Genomic DNA, 21,933 nt, shown 5'->3' with positions numbered 1-21,933 from the left:
TGCTCTGCACATAGCCATGCACTTTAAGTCCCTTTTTCGCACGTACTTTCATTAAACCTGAATATAGAAGTATATATCTGTCTAGGCTAGAGGCACATGAAACAGGACTGGCGTGCCGCTTCAAGTGTACCTGAGAGGAATCTGACTCAGGATTGGCCACCCTCTCAGGGCACCGACTCAGGATTGGCCAACCTCTATGGGGCACCTCTAACGTGCACAAATAACGGGCAAGCCCTATGAAAAGCACAGCGTGAGTCTAGGTGCCACCTTGAAAAAGGAGGGTGACGTCTGGCCTCTGACAGCAGGAATATTAAGAGAGGAGAAAACATACTGCCTGCTATCGTGAAATTCCAAGATAGTCACGAAAAGCAATCTCATGCACTGCACAAGCTCTTTCCCATGATGCACCTCTCCTGCACTCTGTCTATGCAAATGAGCAAGCAAAGAGTTCAGGAATAAAACACCTAAGCTCATGTCCCCAAAAAACAGCAGCAGACAACTCGCAGATATATTCACCAATTTCTAATGCTTTTCTTTTAAACACAAGATAAACAGCCTCACCGGTGGTAAGGCTTAAAAAAATTGAATAAATTCGTAAATGTTCCTCTCCACGGAAATCTTTAGTAAAAGGCGAAAGATTTTTTCGTTTTGAAGAGAAACCAGAGTAAGTTAGAATATGGCTCTCTGGGGGTAAGTGGCACCACATCAAAGACCCCGTCATTGCGAGGGTGAGGACCTGAGAGGTATTTTTAGGCTCTAAGAAAGAGGACAAGAACCAGGCCAGTGAGGGAAGCAGGCCCAATTTTCAGAGTCTCTGCTCAAAGCACAGAAAATCAAAAAGGTGGACAGTTCCCATGCGTCTGTCTGGAAATATGCAAATTCTTTTCTGTACACACCTCAGCTCATTAGGAGGCGTTGCGGCTGCTGGGCAAGGGGAACGGGAAGCGTGCATCAGGCTTTAGGTGAAGTGACACTGTAGGACTTTTGTCCCCCAGCGATTTTACGCTTTCCACACCATCCTTCCAATCGATAGGCTGTGAGCCACCACTGTGCTCTGCACATAGCCATGCACTTTAAGTCCCTTTTTCGCACGTACTTTCATTAAACCTGAATATAGAAGTATATATCTGTCTAGGCTAGAGGCACATGAAACAGGACTGGCGTGCCGCTTCAAGTGTACCTGAGAGGAATCTGACTCATGATTGGCCACCCTCTCAGGGCACCGACTCAGGATTGGCCAACCTCTAACGGGCACAAATAACGGGCAAGCCCTATGAAAAGCACAGCGTGAGTCTAGGTGCCACCTTGAAAAAGGAGGGTGACGTCTGGCCTCTGACAGCAGGAATATTAAGAGAGGAGAAAACATACTGCCTGCTATCGTGAAATTCCAAGATAGTCACGAAAAGCAATCTCATGCACTGCACAAGCTCTTTCCCATGATGCACCTCTCCTGCACTCTGTCTATGCAAATGAGCAAGCAGAGAGTTCAGGAATAAAACACCTAAGCTCATGTCCCCAAAAAACAGCAGCAGACAACTCGCAGATATATTCACCAATTTCTAATGCTTTTCTTTTAAACACAAGATAAACAGCCTCACCGGTGGTAAGGCTTAAAAAAATTGAATAAACTCGTAAATGTTCCTCTCCACGGAAATCTTTAGTAAAAGGCGAAAGATTTTTTCGTTTTGAAGAGAAACCAGAGTAAGTTAGAATATGGCTCTCTGGGGGTAAGTGGCACCACATCAAAGACCCCGTCATTGCGAGGGTGAGGACCTGAGAGGTATTTTTAGGCTCTAAGAAAGAGGACAAGAACCAGGCCAGTGAGGGAAGCAGGCCCAATTTTCAGAGTCTCTGCTCAAAGCACAGAAAATCAAAAAGGTGGACAGTTCCCATGCGTCTGTCTGGAAATATGCAAATTCTTTTCTGTACACACCTCAGCTCATTAGGAGGCGTGGCGGCTGCTGGGCAAGGGGAACGGGAAGCGTGCATCAGGCTTTAGGTGAAGTGACACTGTAGGACTTTTGTCCCCCAGCGATTTTACGCTTTCCACACCATCCTTCCAATCGATAGGCTGTGAGCCACCACTGTGCTCTGCACATAGCCATGCACTTTAAGTCCCTTTTTCGCACGTACTTTCATTAAACCTGAATATAGAAGTATATATCTGTCTAGGCTAGAGGCACATGAAACAGGACTGGCGTGCCGCTTCAAGTGTACCTGAGAGGAATCTGACTCAGGATTGGCCACCCTCTCAGGGCACCGACTCAGGATTGGCCAACCTCTATGGGGCACCTCTAACGTGCACAAATAACGGGCAAGCCCTATGAAAAGCACAGCGTGAGTCTAGGTGCCACCTTGAAAAAGGAGGGTGACGTCTGGCCTCTGACAGCAGGAATATTAAGAGAGGAGAAAACATACTGCCTGCTATCGTGAAATTCCAAGATAGTCACGAAAAGCAATCTCATGCACTGCACAAGCTCTTTCCCATGATGCACCTCTCCTGCACTCTGTCGATGCAAATGAGCAAGCAGAGAGTTCAGGAATAAAACACCTAAGCTCATGTCCCCAAAAAACAGCAGCAGACAACTCGCAGATATATTCACCAATTTCTAATGCTTTTCTTTTAAACACACGATAAACAGCCTCACCTGTGGTAAGGCTTAAAAAAATTGAATAAACTCGTAAATGTTCCTCTCCACGGAAATCTTTAGTAAAAGGCGAAAGATTTTTTCGTTTTGAAGAGAAACCAGAGTAAGTTAGAATATGGCTCTCTGGGGGTAAGTGGCACCACATCAAAGACCCCGTCATTGCGAGGGTGAGGACCTGAGAGGTATTTTTAGGCTCTAAGAAAGAGGACAAGAACCAGGCCAGTGAGGGAAGCAGGCCCAATTTTCAGAGTCTCTGCTCAAAGCACAGAAAATCAAAAAGGTGGACAGTTCCCATGCGTCTGTCTGGAAATATGCAAATTCTTTTCTGTACACACCTCAGCTCATTAGGAGGCGTTGCGGCTGCTGGGCAAGGGGAACGGGAAGCGTGCATCAGGCTTTAGGTGAAGTGACACTGTAGGACTTTTGTCCCCCAGCGATTTTACGCTTTCCACACCATCCTTCCAATCGATAGGCTGTGAGCCACCACTGTGCTCTGCACATAGCCATGCACTTTAAGTCCCTTTTTCGCACGTACTTTCATTAAACCTGAATATAGAAGTATATATCTGTCTAGGCTAGAGGCACATGAAACAGGACTGGCGTGCCGCTTCAAGTGTACCTGAGAGGAATCTGACTCATGATTGGCCACCCTCTCAGGGCACCGACTCAGGATTGGCCAACCTCTATGGGGCACCTCTAACGGGCACAAATAACGGGCAAGCCCTATGAAAAGCACAGCGTGAGTCTAGGTGCCACCTTGAAAAAGGAGGGTGACGTCTGGCCTCTGACAGCAGGAATATTAAGAGAGGAGAAAACATACTGCCTGCTATCGTGAAATTCCAAGATAGTCACGAAAAGCAATCTCATGCACTGCAGAAGCTCTTTCCCATGATGCACCGCTCCTGCACTCTGTCTATGCAAATGAGCAAGCAGAGAGTTCAGGAATAAAACACCTAAGCTCATGTCCCCAAAAAACAGCAGCAGACAACTCGCAGATATATTCACCAATTTCTAATGCTTTTCTTTTAAACACAAGATAAACAGCCTCACCGGTGGTAAGGCTTAAAAAAATTGAACAAACTCGTAAATGTTCCTCTCCACGGAAATCTTTAGTAAAAGGCGAAAGATTTTTTCATTTTGAAGAGAAACCAGAGTAAGTTAGAATATGGCTCTCTGGGGGTAAGTGGCACCACATCAAAGACCCCGTCATTGCGAGGGTGAGGACCTGAGAGGTATTTTTAGGCTCTAAGAAAGAGGACAAGAACCAGGCCAGTGAGGGAAGCAGGCCCAATTTTCAGAGTCTCTGCTCAAAGCACAGAAAATCAAAAAGGTGGACAGTTCCCATGCGTCTGTCTGGAAATATGCAAATTCTTTTCTGTACACACCTCAGCTCATTAGGAGGCGTTGCGGCTGCTGGGCAAGGGGAACGGGAAGCGTGCATCAGGCTTTAGGTGAAGTGACACTGTAGGACTTTTGTCCCCCAGCGATTTTACGCTTTCCACACCATCCTTCCAATCGATAGGCTGTGAGCCACCACTGTGCTCTGCACATAGCCATGCACTTTAAGTCCCTTTTTCGCACGTACTTTCATTAAACCTGAATATAGAAGTATATATCTGTCTAGGCTAGAGGCACATGAAACAGGACTGGCGTGCCGCTTCAAGTGTACCTGAGAGGAATCTGACTCAGGATTGGCCACCCTCTCAGGGCACCGACTCAGGATTGGCCAACCTCTATGGGGCACCTCTAACGTGGACAAATAACGGGCAAGCCCTATGAAAAGCACAGCGTGAGTCTAGGTGCCACCTTGAAAAAGGAGGGTGACGTCTGGCCTCTGACAGCAGGAATATTAAGAGAGGAGAAAACATACTGCCTGCTATCGTGAAATTCCAAGATAGTCACGAAAAGCAATCTCATGCACTGCACAAGCTCTTTCCCATGATGCACCTCTCCTGCACTCTGTCTATGCAAATGAGCAAGCAGAGAGTTCAGGAATAAAACACCTAAGCTCATGTCCCCAAAAAACAGCAGCAGACAACTCGCAGATATATTCACCAATTTCTAATGCTTTTCTTTTAAACACAAGATAAACAGCCTCACCGGTGGTAAGGCTTAAAAAAATTGAACAAACTCGTAAATGTTCCTCTCCACGGAAATCTTTAGTAAAAGGCGAAAGATTTTTTCATTTTGAAGAGAAACCAGAGTAAGTTAGAATATGGCTCTCTGGGGGTAAGTGGCACCACATCAAAGACCCCGTCATTGCGAGGGTGAGGACCTGAGAGGTATTTTTAGGCTCTAAGAAAGAGGACAAGAACCAGGCCAGTGAGGGAAGCAGGCCCAATTTTCAGAGTCTCTGCTCAAAGCACAGAAAATCAAAAAGGTGGACAGTTCCCATGCGTCTGTCTGGAAATATGCAAATTCTTTTCTGTACACACCTCAGCTCATTAGGAGGCGTTGCGGCTGCTGGGCAAGGGGAACGGGAAGCGTGCATCAGGCTTTAGGTGAAGTGACACTGTAGGACTTTTGTCCCCCAGCGATTTTACGCTTTCCACACCATCCTTCCAATCAATAGGCTGTGAGCCACCACTGTGCTCTGCACATAGCCATGCACTTTAAGTCCCTTTTTCGCACGTACTTTCATTAAACCTGAATATAGAAGTATATATCTGTCTAGGCTAGAGGCACATGAAACAGGACTGGCGTGCCGCTTCAAGTGTACCTGAGAGGAATCTGACTCAGGATTGGCCACCCTCTCAGGGCACCGACTCAGGATTGGCCAACCTCTATGGGGCACCTCTAACGTGGACAAATAACGGGCAAGCCCTATGAAAAGCACAGCGTGAGTCTAGGTGACACCTTGAAAAAGGAGGGTGACGTCTGGCCTCTGACAGCAGGAATATTAAGAGAGGAGAAAACATACTGCCTGCTATCGTGAAATTCCAAGATAGTCACGAAAAGCAATCTCATGCACTGCACAAGCTCTTTCCCATGATGCACCTCTCCTGCACTCTGTCTATGCAAATGAGCAAGCAGAGAGTTCAGGAATAAAACACCTAAGCTCATGTCCCCAAAAAACAGCAGCAGACAACTCGCAGATATATTCACCAATTTCTAATGCTTTTCTTTTAAACACAAGATAAACAGCCTCACCGGTGGTAAGGCTTAAAAAAATTGAATAAACTCGTAAATGTTCCTCTCCACGGAAATCTTTAGTAAAAGGCGAAAGATTTTTTCGTTTTGAAGAGAAACCAGAGTAAATTAGAATATGGCTCTCTGGGGGTAAGTGGCACCACATCAAAGACCCCGTCATTGCGAGGGTGAGGACCTGAGAGGTATTTTTAGGCTCTAAGAAAGAGGACAAGAACCAGGCCGGTGAGGGAAGCAGGCCCAATTTTCAGAGTCTCTGCTCAAAGCACAGAAAATCAAAAAGGTGGACAGTTCCCATGCGTCTGTCTGGAAATATGCAAATTCTTTTCTGTACACACCTCAGCTCATTAGGAGGCGTTGCGGCTGCTGGGCAAGGGGAACGGGAAGCGTGCATCAGGCTTTAGGTGAAGTGACACTGTAGGACTTTTGTCCCCCAGCGATTTTACGCTTTCCACACCATCCTTCCAATCGATAGGCTGTGAGCCACCACTGTGCTCTGCACATAGCCATGCACTTTAAGTCCCTTTTTCGTACGTACTTTCATTAAACCTGAATATAGAAGTATATATCTGTCTAGGCTAGAGGCACATGAAACAGGACTGGCGTGCCGCTTCAAGTGTACCTGAGAGGAATCTGACTCAGGATTGGCCACCCTCTCAGGGCACCGACTCAGGATTGGCCAACCTCTATGGGGCACCTCTAACGTGCACAAATAACGGGCAAGCCCTATGAAAAGCACAGCGTGAGTCTAGGTGCCACCTTGAAAAAGGAGGGTGACGTCTGGCCTCTGACAGCAGGAATATTAAGAGAGGAGAAAACATACTGCCTGCTATCGTGAAATTCCAAGATAGTCACGAAAAGCAATCTCATGCACTGCACAAGCTCTTTCCCATGATGCACCTCTCCTGCACTCTGTCTATGCAAATGAGCAAGCAGAGAGTTCAGGAATAAAACACCTAAGCTCATGTCCCCAAAAAACAGCAGCAGACAACTCGCAGATATATTCACCAATTTCTAATGCTTTTCTTTTAAACACAAGATAAACAGCCTCACCGGTGGTAAGGCTTAAAAAAATTGAATAAATTCGTAAATGTTCCTCTCCACGGAAATCTTTAGTAAAAGGCGAAAGATTTTTTCGTTTTGAAGAGAAACCAGAGTAAGTTAGAATATGGCTCTCTGGGGGTAAGTGGCACCACATCAAAGACCCCGTCATTGCGAGGGTGAGGACCTGAGAGGTATTTTTAGGCTCTAAGAAAGAGGACAAGAACCAGGCCAGTGAGGGAAGCAGGCCCAATTTTCAGAGTCTCTGCTCAAAGCACAGAAAATCAAAAAGGTGGACAGTTCCCATGCGTCTGTCTGGAAATATGCAAATTCTTTTCTGTACACACCTCAGCTCATTAGGAGGCGTTGCGGCTGCTGGGCAAGGGGAACGGGAAGCGTGCATCAGGCTTTAGGTGAAGTGACACTGTAGGACTTTTGTCCCCCAGCGATTTTACGCTTTCCACACCATCCTTCCAATCGATAGGCTGTGAGCCACCACTGTGCTCTGCACATAGCCATGCACTTTAAGTCCCTTTTTCGCACGTACTTTCATTAAACCTGAATATAGAAGTATATATCTGTCTAGGCTAGAGGCACATGAAACAGGACTGGCGTGCCGCTTCAAGTGTACCTGAGAGGAATCTGACTCATGATTGGCCACCCTCTCAGGGCACTGACTCAGGATTGGCCAACCTCTAACGTGCACAAATAACGGGCAAGCCCTATGAAAAGCACAGCGTGAGTCTAGGTGCCACCTTGAAAAAGGAGGGTGACGTCTGGCCTCTGACAGCAGGAATATTAAGAGAGGAGAAAACATACTGCCTGCTATCGTGAAATTCCAAGATAGTCACGAAAAGCAATCTCATGCACTGCAGAAGCTCTTTCCCATGATGCACCGCTCCTGCACTCTGTCTATGCAAATGAGCAAGCAGAGAGTTCAGGAATAAAACACCTAAGCTCATGTCCCCAAAAAACAGCAGCAGACAACTCGCAGATATATTCACCAATTTCTAATGCTTTTCTTTTAAACACAAGATAAACAGCCTCACCGGTGGTAAGGCTTAAAAAAATTGAACAAACTCGTAAATGTTCCTCTCCACGGAAATCTTTAGTAAAAGGCGAAAGATTTTTTCATTTTGAAGAGAAACCAGAGTAAGTTAGAATATGGCTCTCTGGGGGTAAGTGGCACCACATCAAAGACCCCGTCATTGCGAGGGTGAGGACCTGAGAGGTATTTTTAGGCTCTAAGAAAGAGGACAAGAACCAGGCCAGTGAGGGAAGCAGGCCCAATTTTCAGAGTCTCTGCTCAAAGCACAGAAAATCAAAAAGGTGGACAGTTCCCATGCGTCTGTCTGGAAATATGCAAATTCTTTTCTGTACACACCTCAGCTCATTAGGAGGCGTTGCGGCTGCTGGGCAAGGGGAACGGGAAGCGTGCATCAGGCTTTAGGTGAAGTGACACTGTAGGACTTTTGTCCCCCAGCGATTTTACGCTTTCCACACCATCCTTCCAATCGATAGGCTGTGAGCCACCACTGTGCTCTGCACATAGCCATGCACTTTAAGTCCCTTTTTCGCACGTACTTTCATTAAACCTGAATATAGAAGTATATATCTGTCTAGGCTAGAGGCACATGAAACAGGACTGGCGTGCCGCTTCAAGTGTACCTGAGAGGAATCTGACTCAGGATTGGCCACCCTCTCAGGGCACCGACTCAGGATTGGCCAACCTCTATGGGGCACCTCTAACGTGGACAAATAACGGGCAAGCCCTATGAAAAGCACAGCGTGAGTCTAGGTGCCACCTTGAAAAAGGAGGGTGACGTCTGGCCTCTGACAGCAGGAATATTAAGAGAGGAGAAAACATACTGCCTGCTATCGTGAAATTCCAAGATAGTCACGAAAAGCAATCTCATGCACTGCACAAGCTCTTTCCCATGATGCACCTCTCCTGCACTCTGTCTATGCAAATGAGCAAGCAGAGAGTTCAGGAATAAAACACCTAAGCTCATGTCCCCAAAAAACAGCAGCAGACAACTCGCAGATATATTCACCAATTTCTAATGCTTTTCTTTTAAACACAAGATAAACAGCCTCACCGGTGGTAAGGCTTAAAAAAATTGAACAAACTCGTAAATGTTCCTCTCCACGGAAATCTTTAGTAAAAGGCGAAAGATTTTTTCATTTTGAAGAGAAACCAGAGTAAGTTAGAATATGGCTCTCTGGGGGTAAGTGGCACCACATCAAAGACCCCGTCATTGCGAGGGTGAGGACCTGAGAGGTATTTTTAGGCTCTAAGAAAGAGGACAAGAACCAGGCCAGTGAGGGAAGCAGGCCCAATTTTCAGAGTCTCTGCTCAAAGCACAGAAAATCAAAAAGGTGGACAGTTCCCATGCGTCTGTCTGGAAATATGCAAATTCTTTTCTGTACACACCTCAGCTCATTAGGAGGCGTTGCGGCTGCTGGGCAAGGGGAACGGGAAGCGTGCATCAGGCTTTAGGTGAAGTGACACTGTAGGACTTTTGTCCCCCAGCGATTTTACGCTTTCCACACCATCCTTCCAATCAATAGGCTGTGAGCCACCACTGTGCTCTGCACATAGCCATGCACTTTAAGTCCCTTTTTCGCACGTACTTTCATTAAACCTGAATATAGAAGTATATATCTGTCTAGGCTAGAGGCACATGAAACAGGACTGGCGTGCCGCTTCAAGTGTACCTGAGAGGAATCTGACTCAGGATTGGCCACCCTCTCAGGGCACCGACTCAGGATTGGCCAACCTCTATGGGGCACCTCTAACGTGGACAAATAACGGGCAAGCCCTATGAAAAGCACAGCGTGAGTCTAGGTGACACCTTGAAAAAGGAGGGTGACGTCTGGCCTCTGACAGCAGGAATATTAAGAGAGGAGAAAACATACTGCCTGCTATCGTGAAATTCCAAGATAGTCACGAAAAGCAATCTCATGCACTGCACAAGCTCTTTCCCATGATGCACCTCTCCTGCACTCTGTCTATGCAAATGAGCAAGCAGAGAGTTCAGGAATAAAACACCTAAGCTCATGTCCCCAAAAAACAGCAGCAGACAACTCGCAGATATATTCACCAATTTCTAATGCTTTTCTTTTAAACACAAGATAAACAGCCTCACCGGTGGTAAGGCTTAAAAAAATTGAATAAACTCGTAAATGTTCCTCTCCACGGAAATCTTTAGTAAAAGGCGAAAGATTTTTTCGTTTTGAAGAGAAACCAGAGTAAATTAGAATATGGCTCTCTGGGGGTAAGTGGCACCACATCAAAGACCCCGTCATTGCGAGGGTGAGGACCTGAGAGGTATTTTTAGGCTCTAAGAAAGAGGACAAGAACCAGGCCGGTGAGGGAAGCAGGCCCAATTTTCAGAGTCTCTGCTCAAAGCACAGAAAATCAAAAAGGTGGACAGTTCCCATGCGTCTGTCTGGAAATATGCAAATTCTTTTCTGTACACACCTCAGCTCATTAGGAGGCGTTGCGGCTGCTGGGCAAGGGGAACGGGAAGCGTGCATCAGGCTTTAGGTGAAGTGACACTGTAGGACTTTTGTCCCCCAGCGATTTTACGCTTTCCACACCATCCTTCCAATCGATAGGCTGTGAGCCACCACTGTGCTCTGCACATAGCCATGCACTTTAAGTCCCTTTTTCGTACGTACTTTCATTAAACCTGAATATAGAAGTATATATCTGTCTAGGCTAGAGGCACATGAAACAGGACTGGCGTGCCGCTTCAAGTGTACCTGAGAGGAATCTGACTCAGGATTGGCCACCCTCTCAGGGCACCGACTCAGGATTGGCCAACCTCTATGGGGCACCTCTAACGTGCACAAATAACGGGCAAGCCCTATGAAAAGCACAGCGTGAGTCTAGGTGCCACCTTGAAAAAGGAGGGTGACGTCTGGCCTCTGACAGCAGGAATATTAAGAGAGGAGAAAACATACTGCCTGCTATCGTGAAATTCCAAGATAGTCACGAAAAGCAATCTCATGCACTGCACAAGCTCTTTCCCATGATGCACCTCTCCTGCACTCTGTCTATGCAAATGAGCAAGCAGAGAGTTCAGGAATAAAACACCTAAGCTCATGTCCCCAAAAAACAGCAGCAGACAACTCGCAGATATATTCACCAATTTCTAATGCTTTTCTTTTAAACACAAGATAAACAGCCTCACCGGTGGTAAGGCTTAAAAAAATTGAATAAATTCGTAAATGTTCCTCTCCACGGAAATCTTTAGTAAAAGGCGAAAGATTTTTTCGTTTTGAAGAGAAACCAGAGTAAGTTAGAATATGGCTCTCTGGGGGTAAGTGGCACCACATCAAAGACCCCGTCATTGCGAGGGTGAGGACCTGAGAGGTATTTTTAGGCTCTAAGAAAGAGGACAAGAACCAGGCCAGTGAGGGAAGCAGGCCCAATTTTCAGAGTCTCTGCTCAAAGCACAGAAAATCAAAAAGGTGGACAGTTCCCATGCGTCTGTCTGGAAATATGCAAATTCTTTTCTGTACACACCTCAGCTCATTAGGAGGCGTTGCGGCTGCTGGGCAAGGGGAACGGGAAGCGTGCATCAGGCTTTAGGTGAAGTGACACTGTAGGACTTTTGTCCCCCAGCGATTTTACGCTTTCCACACCATCCTTCCAATCGATAGGCTGTGAGCCACCACTGTGCTCTGCACATAGCCATGCACTTTAAGTCCCTTTTTCGCACGTACTTTCATTAAACCTGAATATAGAAGTATATATCTGTCTAGGCTAGAGGCACATGAAACAGGACTGGCGTGCCGCTTCAAGTGTACCTGAGAGGAATCTGACTCATGATTGGCCACCCTCTCAGGGCACTGACTCAGGATTGGCCAACCTCTAACGGGCACAAATAACGGGCAAGCCCTATGAAAAGCACAGCGTGAGTCTAGGTGCCACCTTGAAAAAGGAGGGTGACGTCTGGCCTCTGACAGCAGGAATATTAAGAGAGGAGAAAACATACTGCCTGCTATCGTGAAATTCCAAGATAGTCACGAAAAGCAATCTCATGCACTGCACAAGCTCTTTCCCATGATGCACCTCTCCTGCACTCTGTCTATGCAAATGAGCAAGCAGAGAGTTCAGGAATAAAACACCTAAGCTCATGTCCCCAAAAAACAGCAGCAGACAACTCGCAGATATATTCACCAATTTCTAATGCTTTTCTTTTAAACACAAGATAAACAGCCTCACCGGTGGTAAGGCTTAAAAAAATTGAATAAACTCGTAAATGTTCCTCTCCACGGAAATCTTTAGTAAAAGGCGAAAGATTTTTTCGTTTTGAAGAGAAACCAGAGTAAGTTAGAATATGGCTCTCTGGGGGTAAGTGGCACCACATCAAAGACCCCGTCATTGCGAGGGTGAGGACCTGAGAGGTATTTTTAGGCTCTAAGAAAGAGGACAAGAACCAGGCCAGTGAGGGAAGCAGGCCCAATTTTCAGAGTCTCTGCTCAAAGCACAGAAAATCAAAAAGGTGGACAGTTCCCATGCGTCTGTCTGGAAATATGCAAATTCTTTTCTGTACACACCTCAGCTCATTAGGAGGCGTTGCGGCTGCTGGGCAAGGGGAACGGGAAGCGTGCATCAGGCTTTAGGTGAAGTGACACTGTAGGACTTTTGTCCCCCAGCGATTTTACGCTTTCCACACCATCCTTCCAATCGATAGGCTGTGAGCCACCACTGTGCTCTGCACATAGCCATGCACTTTAAGTCCCTTTTTCGCACGTACTTTCATTAAACCTGAATATAGAAGTATATATCTGTCTAGGCTAGAGGCACATGAAACAGGACTGGCGTGCCGCTTCAAGTGTACCTGAGAGGAATCTGACTCAGGATTGGCCACCCTCTCAGGGCACCGACTCAGGATTGGCCAACCTCTATGGGGCACCTCTAACGTGCACAAATAACGGGCAAGCCCTATGAAAAGCACAGCGTGAGTCTAGGTGCCACCTTGAAAAAGGAGGGTGACGTCTGGCCTCTGACAGCAGGAATATTAAGAGAGGAGAAAACATACTGCCTGCTATCGTGAAATTCCAAGATAGTCACGAAAAGCAATCTCATGCACTGCACAAGCTCTTTCCCATGATGCACCTCTCCTGCACTCTGTCGATGCAAATGAGCAAGCAGAGAGTTCAGGAATAAAACACCTAAGCTCATGTCCCCAAAAAACAGCAGCAGACAACTCGCAGATATATTCACCAATTTCTAATGCTTTTCTTTTAAACACACGATAAACAGCCTCACCTGTGGTAAGGCTTAAAAAAATTGAATAAACTCGTAAATGTTCCTCTCCACGGAAATCTTTAGTAAAAGGCGAAAGATTTTTTCGTTTTGAAGAGAAACCAGAGTAAGTTAGAATATGGCTCTCTGGGGGTAAGTGGCACCACATCAAAGACCCCGTCATTGCGAGGGTGAGGACCTGAGAGGTATTTTTAGGCTCTAAGAAAGAGGACAAGAACCAGGCCAGTGAGGGAAGCAGGCCCAATTTTCAGAGTCTCTGCTCAAAGCACAGAAAATCAAAAAGGTGGACAGTTCCCATGCGTCTGTCTGGAAATATGCAAATTCTTTTCTGTACACACCTCAGCTCATTAGGAGGCGTTGCGGCTGCTGGGCAAGGGGAACGGGAAGCGTGCATCAGGCTTTAGGTGAAGTGACACTGTAGGACTTTTGTCCCCCAGCGATTTTACGCTTTCCACACCATCCTTCCAATCGATAGGCTGTGAGCCACCACTGTGCTCTGCACATAGCCATGCACTTTAAGTCCCTTTTTCGCACGTACTTTCATTAAACCTGAATATAGAAGTATATATCTGTCTAGGCTAGAGGCACATGAAACAGGACTGGCGTGCCGCTTCAAGTGTACCTGAGAGGAATCTGACTCATGATTGGCCACCCTCTCAGGGCACCGACTCAGGATTGGCCAACCTCTATGGGGCACCTCTAACGTGGACAAATAACGGGCAAGCCCTATGAAAAGCACAGCGTGAGTCTAGGTGCCACCTTGAAAAAGGAGGGTGACGTCTGGCCTCTGACAGCAGGAATATTAAGAGAGGAGAAAACATACTGCCTGCTATCGTGAAATTCCAAGATAGTCACGAAAAGCAATCTCATGCACTGCACAAGCTCTTTCCCATGATGCACCTCTCCTGCACTCTGTCTATGCAAATGAGCAAGCAGAGAGTTCAGGAATAAAACACCTAAGCTCATGTCCCCAAAAAACAGCAGCAGACAACTCGCAGATATATTCACCAATTTCTAATGCTTTTCTTTTAAACACAAGATAAACAGCCTCACCGGTGGTAAGGCTTAAAAAAATTGAACAAACTCGTAAATGTTCCTCTCCACGGAAATCTTTAGTAAAAGGCGAAAGATTTTTTCATTTTGAAGAGAAACCAGAGTAAGTTAGAATATGGCTCTCTGGGGGTAAGTGGCACCACATCAAAGACCCCGTCATTGCGAGGGTGAGGACCTGAGAGGTATTTTTAGGCTCTAAGAAAGAGGACAAGAACCAGGCCAGTGAGGGAAGCAGGCCCAATTTTCAGAGTCTCTGCTCAAAGCACAGAAAATCAAAAAGGTGGACAGTTCCCATGCGTCTGTCTGGAAATATGCAAATTCTTTTCTGTACACACCTCAGCTCATTAGGAGGCGTTGCGGCTGCTGGGCAAGGGGAACGGGAAGCGTGCATCAGGCTTTAGGTGAAGTGACACTGTAGGACTTTTGTCCCCCAGCGATTTTACGCTTTCCACACCATCCTTCCAATCAATAGGCTGTGAGCCACCACTGTGCTCTGCACATAGCCATGCACTTTAAGTCCCTTTTTCGCACGTACTTTCATTAAACCTGAATATAGAAGTATATATCTGTCTAGGCTAGAGGCACATGAAACAGGACTGGCGTGCCGCTTCAAGTGTACCTGAGAGGAATCTGACTCAGGATTGGCCACCCTCTCAGGGCACCGACTCAGGATTGGCCAACCTCTATGGGGCACCTCTAACGTGGACAAATAACGGGCAAGCCCTATGAAAAGCACAGCGTGAGTCTAGGTGACACCTTGAAAAAGGAGGGTGACGTCTGGCCTCTGACAGCAGGAATATTAAGAGAGGAGAAAACATACTGCCTGCTATCGTGAAATTCCAAGATAGTCACGAAAAGCAATCTCATGCACTGCACAAGCTCTTTCCCATGATGCACCTCTCCTGCACTCTGTCTATGCAAATGAGCAAGCAGAGAGTTCAGGAATAAAACACCTAAGCTCATGTCCCCAAAAAACAGCAGCAGACAACTCGCAGATATATTCACCAATTTCTAATGCTTTTCTTTTAAACACAAGATAAACAGCCTCACCGGTGGTAAGGCTTAAAAAAATTGAATAAACTCGTAAATGTTCCTCTCCACGGAAATCTTTAGTAAAAGGCGAAAGATTTTTTCGTTTTGAAGAGAAACCAGAGTAAATTAGAATATGGCTCTCTGGGGGTAAGTGGCACCACATCAAAGACCCCGTCATTGCGAGGGTGAGGACCTGAGAGGTATTTTTAGGCTCTAAGAAAGAGGACAAGAACCAGGCCGGTGAGGGAAGCAGGCCCAATTTTCAGAGTCTCTGCTCAAAGCACAGAAAATCAAAAAGGTGGACAGTTCCCATGCGTCTGTCTGGAAATATGCAAATTCTTTTCTGTACACACCTCAGCTCATTAGGAGGCGTTGCGGCTGCTGGGCAAGGGGAACGGGAAGCGTGCATCAGGCTTTAGGTGAAGTGACACTGTAGGACTTTTGTCCCCCAGCGATTTTACGCTTTCCACACCATCCTTCCAATCGATAGGCTGTGAGCCACCACTGTTCTCTGCACATAGCCATGCACTTTAAGTCCCTTTTTCGTACGTACTTTCATTAAACCTGAATATAGAAGTATATATCTGTCTAGGCTAGAGGCACATGAAACAGGACTGGCGTGCCGCTTCAAGTGTACCTGAGAGGAATCTGACTCAGGATTGGCCACCCTCTCAGGGCACCGACTCAGGATTGGCCAACCTCTATGGGGCACCTCTAACGTGCACAAATAACGGGCAAGCCCTATGAAAAGCACAGCGTGAGTCTAGGTGCCACCTTGAAAAAGGAGGGTGACGTCTGGCCTCTGACAGCAGGAATATTAAGAGAGGAGAAAACATACTGCCTGCTATCGTGAAATTCCAAGATAGTCACGAAAAGCAATCTCATGCACTGCACAAGCTCTTTCCCATGATGCACCTCTCCTGCACTCTGTCTATGCAAATGAGCAAGCAGAGAGTTCAGGAATAAAACACCTAAGCTCATGTCCCCAAAAAACAGCAGCAGACAACTCGCAGATATATTCACCAATTTCTAATGCTTTTCTTTTAAACACAAGATAAACAGCCTCACCGGTGGTAAGGCTTAAAAAAATTGAATAAACTCGTAAATGTTCCTCTCCACGGAAATCTTTAGTAAAAGGCGAAAGATTTTTTCGTTTTGAAGAGAAACCAGAGTAAGTTAGAATATGGCTCTCTGGGGGTAAGTGGCACCACATCAAAGACCCCGTCATTGCGAGGGTGAGGACCTGAGAGGTATTTTTAGGCTCTAAGAAAGAGGACAAGAACCAGGCCAGTGAGGGAAGCAGGCCCAATTTTCAGAGTCTCTGCTCAAAGCACAGAAAATCAAAAAGGTGGACAGTTCCCATGCGTCTGTCTGGAAATATGCAAATTCTTTTCTGTACACACCTCAGCTCATTAGGAGGCGTTGCGGCTGCTGGGCAAAGGGAACGGGAAGCGTGCATCAGGCTTTAGGTGAAGTGACACTGTAGGACTTTTGTCCCCCAGCGATTTTACGCTTTCCACACCATCCTTCCAATCGATAGGCTGTGAGCCACCACTGTGCTCTGCACATAGCCATGCACTTTAAGTCCCTTTTTCGCACGTACTTTCATTAAACCTGAATATAGAAGTATATATCTGTCTAGGCTAGAGGCACATGAAACAGGACTGGCGTGCCGCTTCTAGTGTACCTGAGAGGAATCTGACTCAGGATTGGCCACCCTCTCAGGGCACCGACTCAGGATTGGCCAACCTCTATGGGGCACCTCTAACGTGCACAAATAACGGGCAAGCCCTATGAAAAGCACAGCGTGAGTCTAGGTGACACCTTGAAAAAGGAGGGTGACGTCTGGCCTCTGACAGCAGGAATATTAAGAGAGGAGAAAACATACTGCCTGCTATCGTGAAATTCCAAGATAGTCACGAAAAGCAATCTCATGCACTGCACAAGCTCTTTCCCATGATGCACCTCTCCTGCACTCTGTCTATGCAAATGAGCAAGCAGAGAGTTCAGGAATAAAACACCTAAGCTCATGTCCCCAAAAAACAGCAGCAGACAACTCGCAGATATATTCACCAATTTCTAATGCTTTTCTTTTAAACACAAGATAAACAGCCTCACCGGTGGTAAGGCTTAAAAAAATTGAATAAACTCGTAAATGTTCCTCTCCACGGAAATCTTTAGTAAAAGGCGAAAGATTTTTTCGTTTTGAAGAGAAACCAGAGTAAGTTAGAATATGGCTCTCTGGGGGTAAGTGGCACCACATCAAAGACCCCGTCATTGCGAGGGTGAGGACCTGAGAGGTATTTTTAGGCTCTAAGAAAGAGGACAAGAACCAGGCCAGTGAGGGAAGCAGGCCCAATTTTCAGAGTCTCTGCTCAAAGCACAGAAAATCAAAAAGGTGGACAGTTCCCATGCGTCTGTCTGGAAATATGCAAATTCTTTTCTGTACACACCTCAGCTCATTAGGAGGCGTTGCGGCTGCTGGGCAAGGGGAACGGGAAGCGTGCATCAGGCTTTAGGTGAAGTGACACTGTAGGACTTTTGTCCCCCAGCGATTTTACGCTTTCCACACCATCCTTCCAATCGATAGGCTGTGAGCCACCACTGTGCTCTGCACATAGCCATGCACTTTAAGTCCCTTTTTCGCACGTACTTTCATTAAACCTGAATATAGAAGTATATATCTGTCTAGGCTAGAGGCACATGAAACAGGACTGGCGTGCCGCTTCAAGTGTACCTGAGAGGAATCTGACTCAGGATTGGCCACCCTCTCAGGGCACCGACTCAGGATTGGCCAACCTCTATGGGGCACCTCTAACGTGCACAAATAACGGGCAAGCCCTATGAAAAGCACAGCGTGAGTCTAGGTGCCACCTTGAAAAAGGAGGGTGACGTCTGGCCTCTGACAGCAGGAATATTAAGAGAGGAGAAAACATACTGCCTGCTATCGTGAAATTCCAAGATAGTCACGAAAAGCAATCTCATGCACTGCACAAGCTCTTTCCCATGATGCACCTCTCCTGCACTCTGTCTATGCAAATGAGCAAGCAAAGAGTTCAGGAATAAAACACCTAAGCTCATGTCCCCAAAAAACAGCAGCAGACAACTCGCAGATATATTCACCAATTTCTAATGCTTTTCTTTTAAACACAAGATAAACAGCCTCACCGGTGGTAAGGCTTAAAAAAATTGAATAAATTCGTAAATGTTCCTCTCCACGGAAATCTTTAGTAAAAGGCGAAAGATTTTTTCGTTTTGAAGAGAAACCAGAGTAAGTTAGAATATGGCTCTCTGGGGGTAAGTGGCACCACATCAAAGACCCCGTCATTGCGAGGGTGAGGACCTGAGAGGTATTTTTAGGCTCTAAGAAAGAGGACAAGAACCAGGCCAGTGAGGGAAGCAGGCCCAATTTTCAGAGTCTCTGCTCAAAGCACAGAAAATCAAAAAGGTGGACAGTTCCCATGCGTCTGTCTGGAAATATGCAAATTCTTTTCTGTACACACCTCAGCTCATTAGGAGGCGTTGCGGCTGCTGGGCAAGGGGAACGGGAAGCGTGCATCAGGCTTTAGGTGAAGTGACACTGTAGGACTTTTGTCCCCCAGCGATTTTACGCTTTCCACACCATCCTTCCAATCGATAGGCTGTGAGCCACCACTGTGCTCTGCACATAGCCATGCACTTTAAGTCCCTTTTTCGCACGTACTTTCATTAAACCTGAATATAGAAGTATATATCTGTCTAGGCTAGAGGCACATGAAACAGGACTGGCGTGCCGCTTCAAGTGTACCTGAGAGGAATCTGACTCATGATTGGCCACCCTCTCAGGGCACCGACTCAGGATTGGCCAACCTCTAACGGGCACAAATAACGGGCAAGCCCTATGAAAAGCACAGCGTGAGTCTAGGTGCCACCTTGAAAAAGGAGGGTGACGTCTGGCCTCTGACAGCAGGAATATTAAGAGAGGAGAAAACATACTGCCTGCTATCGTGAAATTCCAAGATAGTCACGAAAAGCAATCTCATGCACTGCACAAGCTCTTTCCCATGATGCACCTCTCCTGCACTCTGTCTATGCAAATGAGCAAGCAGAGAGTTCAGGAATAAAACACCTAAGCTCATGTCCCCAAAAAACAGCAGCAGACAACTCGCAGATATATTCACCAATTTCTAATGCTTTTCTTTTAAACACAAGATAAACAGCCTCACCGGTGGTAAGGCTTAAAAAAATTGAATAAACTCGTAAATGTTCCTCTCCACGGAAATCTTTAGTAAAAGGCGAAAGATTTTTTCGTTTTGAAGAGAAACCAGAGTAAGTTAGAATATGGCTCTCTGGGGGTAAGTGGCACCACATCAAAGACCCCGTCATTGCGAGGGTGAGGACCTGAGAGGTATTTTTAGGCTCTAAGAAAGAGGACAAGAACCAGGCCAGTGAGGGAAGCAGGCCCAATTTTCAGAGTCTCTGCTCAAAGCACAGAAAATCAAAAAGGTGGACAGTTCCCATGCGTCTGTCTGGAAATATGCAAATTCTTTTCTGTACACACCTCAGCTCATTAGGAGGCGTTGCGGCTGCTGGGCAAGGGGAACGGGAAGCGTGCATCAGGCTTTAGGTGAAGTGACACTGTAGGACTTTTGTCCCCCAGCGATTTTACGCTTTCCACACCATCCTTCCAATCGATAGGCTGTGAGCCACCACTGTGCTCTGCACATAGCCATGCACTTTAAGTCCCTTTTTCGCACGTACTTTCATTAAACCTGAATATAGAAGTATATATCTGTCTAGGCTAGAGGCACATGAAACAGGACTGGCGTGCCGCTTCAAGTGTACCTGAGAGGAATCTGACTCATGATTGGCCACCCTCTCAGGGCACCGACTCAGGATTGGCCAACCTCTATGGGGCACCTCTAACGGGCACAAATAACGGACAAGCCCTATGAAAAGCACAGCGTGAGTCTAGGTGCCACCTTGAAAAAGGAGGGTGACGTCTGGCCTCTGACAGCAGGAATATTAAGAGAGGAGAAAACATACTGCCTGCTATCGTGAAATTCCAAGATAGTCACGAAAAGCAATCTCATGCACTGCACAAGCTCTTTCCCATGATGCACCTCTCCTGCACTCTGTCGATGCAAATGAGCAAGCAGAGAGTTCAGGAATAAAACACCTAAGCTCATGTCCCCAAAAAACAGCAGCAGACAACTCGCAGATATATTCACCAATTTCTAATGCTTTTCTTTTAAACACAAGATAAACAGCCTCACCGGTGGTAAGGCTTAAAAATAATTGAATAAACTCGTAAATGTTCCTCTCCACGGAAATCTTTAGTAAAAGGCGAAAGATTTTTTCGTTTTGAAGAGAAACCAGAGTAAGTTAGAATATGGCTCTCTGGGGGTAAGTGGCACCACATCAAAGACCCCGTCATTGCGAGGGTGAGGACCTGAGAGGTATTTTTAGGCTCTAAGAAAGAGGACAAGAACCAGGCCAGTGAGGGAAGCAGGCCCAATTTTCAGAGTCTCTGCTCAAAGCACAGAAAATCAAAAAGGTGGACAGTTCCCATGCGTCTGTCTGGAAATATGCAAATTCTTTTCTGTACACACCTCAGCTCATTAGGAGGCGTTGCGGCTGCTGGGCAAGGGGAACGGGAAGCGTGCATCAGGCTTTAGGTGAAGTGACACTGTAGGACTTTTGTCCCCCAGCGATTTTACGCTTTCCACACCATCCTTCCAATCGATAGGCTGTGAGCCACCACTGTGCTCTGCACATAGCCATGCACTTTAAGTCCCTTTTTCGCACGTACTTTCATTAAACCTGAATATAGAAGTATATATCTGTCTAGGCTAGAGGCACATGAAACAGGACTGGCGTGCCGCTTCAAGTGTACCTGAGAGGAATCTGACTCAGGATTGGCCACCCTCTCAGGGCACCGACTCAGGATTGGCCAACCTCTATGGGGCACCTCTAACGTGGACAAATAACGGACAATCCCTATGAAAAGCACAGCGTGAGTCTAGGTGACACCTTGAAAAAGGAGGGTGACGTCTGGCCTCTGACAGCAGGAATATTAAGAGAGGAGAAAACATACTGCCTGCTATCGTGAAATTCCAAGATAGTCACGAAAAGCAATCTCATGCACTGCACAAGCTCTTTCCCATGATGCACCTCTCCTGCACTCTGTCTATGCAAATGAGCAAGCAGAGAGTTCAGGAATAAAACACCTAAGCTCATGTCCCCAAAAAACAGCAGCAGACAACTCGCAGATATATTCACCAATTTCTAATGCTTTTCTTTTAAACACAAGATAAACAGCCTCACCGGTGGTAAGGCTTAAAAAAATTGAATAAACTCGTAAATGTTCCTCTCCACGGAAATCTTTAGTAAAAGGCGAAAGATTTTTTCGTTTTGAAGAGAAACCAGAGTAAGTTAGAATATGGCTCTCTGGGGGTAAGTGGCACCACATCAAAGACCCCGTCATTGCGAGGGTGAGGACCTGAGAGGTATTTTTAGGCTCTAAGAAAGAGGACAAGAACCAGGCCAGTGAGGGAAGCAGGCCCAATTTTCAGAGTCTCTGCTCAAAGCACAGAAAATCAAAAAGGTGGACAGTTCCCATGCGTCTGTCTGGAAATATGCAAATTCTTTTCTGTACACACCTCAGCTCATTAGGAGGCGTTGCGGCTGCTGGGCAAGGGGAACGGGAAGCGTGCATCAGGCTTTAGGTGAAGTGACACTGTAGGACTT

The 21,933-nt window shown here is 46.4% G+C and overlaps 21 non-coding genes across 21 annotated transcripts; all 21 read right to left on the bottom strand.

Moving 5' to 3' along the window:
* Window positions 1-553: 553 nt before the first annotated feature.
* On the bottom strand, window positions 554-668 carry LOC144800733 (U5 spliceosomal RNA). Its single transcript, XR_013604619.1, has one exon. It is a non-coding gene; the product is annotated as a U5 spliceosomal RNA (small nuclear RNA).
* Window positions 669-1,590: 922 nt separating this feature from the next.
* LOC144800197 (U5 spliceosomal RNA) lies at window positions 1,591-1,705 on the bottom strand. Its single transcript, XR_013604111.1, has one exon. It is a non-coding gene; the product is annotated as a U5 spliceosomal RNA (small nuclear RNA).
* Window positions 1,706-2,640: 935 nt separating this feature from the next.
* LOC144801534 (U5 spliceosomal RNA) lies at window positions 2,641-2,755 on the bottom strand. Its single transcript, XR_013605341.1, has one exon. It is a non-coding gene; the product is annotated as a U5 spliceosomal RNA (small nuclear RNA).
* Window positions 2,756-3,690: 935 nt separating this feature from the next.
* Window positions 3,691-3,805, bottom strand: LOC144800578 (U5 spliceosomal RNA). The gene has a single exon (XR_013604472.1). It is a non-coding gene; the product is annotated as a U5 spliceosomal RNA (small nuclear RNA).
* Window positions 3,806-4,740: 935 nt separating this feature from the next.
* Window positions 4,741-4,855, bottom strand: LOC144800577 (U5 spliceosomal RNA). The gene has a single exon (XR_013604471.1). It is a non-coding gene; the product is annotated as a U5 spliceosomal RNA (small nuclear RNA).
* Window positions 4,856-5,790: 935 nt separating this feature from the next.
* LOC144800196 (U5 spliceosomal RNA) lies at window positions 5,791-5,905 on the bottom strand. Its single transcript, XR_013604110.1, has one exon. It is a non-coding gene; the product is annotated as a U5 spliceosomal RNA (small nuclear RNA).
* A 935-nt stretch (window positions 5,906-6,840) lies between these two features.
* Window positions 6,841-6,955, bottom strand: LOC144800732 (U5 spliceosomal RNA). Its single transcript, XR_013604618.1, has one exon. It is a non-coding gene; the product is annotated as a U5 spliceosomal RNA (small nuclear RNA).
* A 922-nt stretch (window positions 6,956-7,877) lies between these two features.
* On the bottom strand, window positions 7,878-7,992 carry LOC144800576 (U5 spliceosomal RNA). Its single transcript, XR_013604470.1, has one exon. It is a non-coding gene; the product is annotated as a U5 spliceosomal RNA (small nuclear RNA).
* Window positions 7,993-8,927: 935 nt separating this feature from the next.
* On the bottom strand, window positions 8,928-9,042 carry LOC144800574 (U5 spliceosomal RNA). The gene has a single exon (XR_013604468.1). It is a non-coding gene; the product is annotated as a U5 spliceosomal RNA (small nuclear RNA).
* A 935-nt stretch (window positions 9,043-9,977) lies between these two features.
* Window positions 9,978-10,092, bottom strand: LOC144800193 (U5 spliceosomal RNA). The gene has a single exon (XR_013604108.1). It is a non-coding gene; the product is annotated as a U5 spliceosomal RNA (small nuclear RNA).
* A 935-nt stretch (window positions 10,093-11,027) lies between these two features.
* On the bottom strand, window positions 11,028-11,142 carry LOC144800730 (U5 spliceosomal RNA). Its single transcript, XR_013604617.1, has one exon. It is a non-coding gene; the product is annotated as a U5 spliceosomal RNA (small nuclear RNA).
* A 922-nt stretch (window positions 11,143-12,064) lies between these two features.
* Window positions 12,065-12,179, bottom strand: LOC144800192 (U5 spliceosomal RNA). Its single transcript, XR_013604107.1, has one exon. It is a non-coding gene; the product is annotated as a U5 spliceosomal RNA (small nuclear RNA).
* A 935-nt stretch (window positions 12,180-13,114) lies between these two features.
* LOC144801533 (U5 spliceosomal RNA) lies at window positions 13,115-13,229 on the bottom strand. Its single transcript, XR_013605340.1, has one exon. It is a non-coding gene; the product is annotated as a U5 spliceosomal RNA (small nuclear RNA).
* Window positions 13,230-14,164: 935 nt separating this feature from the next.
* LOC144800573 (U5 spliceosomal RNA) lies at window positions 14,165-14,279 on the bottom strand. The gene has a single exon (XR_013604467.1). It is a non-coding gene; the product is annotated as a U5 spliceosomal RNA (small nuclear RNA).
* A 935-nt stretch (window positions 14,280-15,214) lies between these two features.
* On the bottom strand, window positions 15,215-15,329 carry LOC144800191 (U5 spliceosomal RNA). The gene has a single exon (XR_013604106.1). It is a non-coding gene; the product is annotated as a U5 spliceosomal RNA (small nuclear RNA).
* Window positions 15,330-16,264: 935 nt separating this feature from the next.
* On the bottom strand, window positions 16,265-16,379 carry LOC144800190 (U5 spliceosomal RNA). Its single transcript, XR_013604105.1, has one exon. It is a non-coding gene; the product is annotated as a U5 spliceosomal RNA (small nuclear RNA).
* A 935-nt stretch (window positions 16,380-17,314) lies between these two features.
* LOC144800189 (U5 spliceosomal RNA) lies at window positions 17,315-17,429 on the bottom strand. Its single transcript, XR_013604104.1, has one exon. It is a non-coding gene; the product is annotated as a U5 spliceosomal RNA (small nuclear RNA).
* A 935-nt stretch (window positions 17,430-18,364) lies between these two features.
* Window positions 18,365-18,479, bottom strand: LOC144800729 (U5 spliceosomal RNA). Its single transcript, XR_013604616.1, has one exon. It is a non-coding gene; the product is annotated as a U5 spliceosomal RNA (small nuclear RNA).
* Window positions 18,480-19,401: 922 nt separating this feature from the next.
* LOC144800188 (U5 spliceosomal RNA) lies at window positions 19,402-19,516 on the bottom strand. The gene has a single exon (XR_013604103.1). It is a non-coding gene; the product is annotated as a U5 spliceosomal RNA (small nuclear RNA).
* Window positions 19,517-20,451: 935 nt separating this feature from the next.
* LOC144800447 (U5 spliceosomal RNA) lies at window positions 20,452-20,567 on the bottom strand. The gene has a single exon (XR_013604348.1). It is a non-coding gene; the product is annotated as a U5 spliceosomal RNA (small nuclear RNA).
* A 935-nt stretch (window positions 20,568-21,502) lies between these two features.
* On the bottom strand, window positions 21,503-21,617 carry LOC144800187 (U5 spliceosomal RNA). The gene has a single exon (XR_013604102.1). It is a non-coding gene; the product is annotated as a U5 spliceosomal RNA (small nuclear RNA).
* Between the last annotated feature and the right edge of the window lie 316 nt (window positions 21,618-21,933).

This window comes from Lissotriton helveticus, chromosome 12 (genome assembly GCF_964261635.1).
Source record: "Lissotriton helveticus chromosome 12, aLisHel1.1, whole genome shotgun sequence".
In the NCBI taxonomy this organism is placed as follows: domain Eukaryota; kingdom Metazoa; phylum Chordata; class Amphibia; order Caudata; family Salamandridae; genus Lissotriton; species Lissotriton helveticus.
The sequence above is the reverse complement of the archived record's forward strand: the minus strand, read 5'-3'. Positions and strand labels throughout refer to the sequence as shown.